Source organism: Hippocampus guttulatus, chromosome 5 (assembly GCF_054856545.1).
Source record: "Hippocampus guttulatus isolate MCC_2025c chromosome 5, RoL_Hgut_1.0, whole genome shotgun sequence".
NCBI classification, from domain to species: domain Eukaryota; kingdom Metazoa; phylum Chordata; class Actinopteri; order Syngnathiformes; family Syngnathidae; genus Hippocampus; species Hippocampus guttulatus.
The window spans coordinates 23261516-23262340 of record NC_141265.1 but is presented as its reverse complement, the minus strand read 5'-3'; the positions used below and the strand labels follow the sequence as shown (position 1 = coordinate 23262340).

The following is an 825-nucleotide window of genomic DNA, read 5'->3' as shown; positions in this document are numbered from 1 at the left end:
CTAGGGAGAGGGAAGTCTGGGCTTCCCTGCTAAAGCTGTTGCCCCCGCGACCCGGCCCCGGATAAGCGGTAGATGATGGATGGATGGATGGAAAAAAAACCAGGACACATTTGGTCCGCTCAGCTCTGTTAAAACCACTAGTGTTAAATTCATATATCATTTCATTTCAAATTGGATGCTGAGCAATGTGGAATGAATGGTGTAAATAGCAGTGTGCGAGCATGTATATGTGTGTGTGTGTGAGAGATGTTGAAATGTAAGTGGAAAGCAACAATAAAAAAAATAGAAAAATAAAAGTGTGGTAATTGTACATACTTCTATCCATTACAGATTGTCCAACCAGAAGCCGAAAGATGACGACTCCTCGCTTTGGTGGTGGAAAGAAAGGTAAATAAAATTATTCTACCTCACTCTGCAGCAAGATATATTTGCAACTTTTTATGTTTCTATAATTTATAGGTCGTGCATCTGGACGTGGTGGGATGAATCGATGGTGACAAACTGGATGGAAGCCAAAAACCATCTTCTCCACAGCTGCACTTTTGTTCATAGTTCAATAGTTTTGTTGTGTGCAAATAAATTATTTTGCTACAAAAACATTATTTGGAATGTTCTTTTGTAGGAGGAACACATTATTGAGGTATTTGAGCTGCCACAAAAGCAAAAAATTGTGTAAAACTTCAAATGATGCTTGAAATGCATGCTTTTACAAAAAGCTCATTTTCTCTGGATTTCTGCAGAAAATCGGCCTTTTCCATAAAACTTAGCAGTTTTCTAATGCTGATTGCCAACGAACGGAGAAAGATAGAAACAAACTTTTTTTCT

At 38.2% G+C, this 825-nt stretch overlaps 1 long non-coding RNA gene across 1 annotated transcript; it reads left to right on the top strand.

Moving 5' to 3' along the window:
• The first annotated feature begins 349 nt into the window (after positions 1-349).
• On the top strand, positions 350-599 carry LOC147205563 (uncharacterized). Its single transcript, XR_015100869.1, has 2 exons — positions 350-387; positions 460-599. It is a non-coding gene; the product is annotated as an uncharacterized LOC147205563 (long non-coding RNA).
• The last annotated feature ends 226 nt before the right edge of the window (positions 600-825 follow it).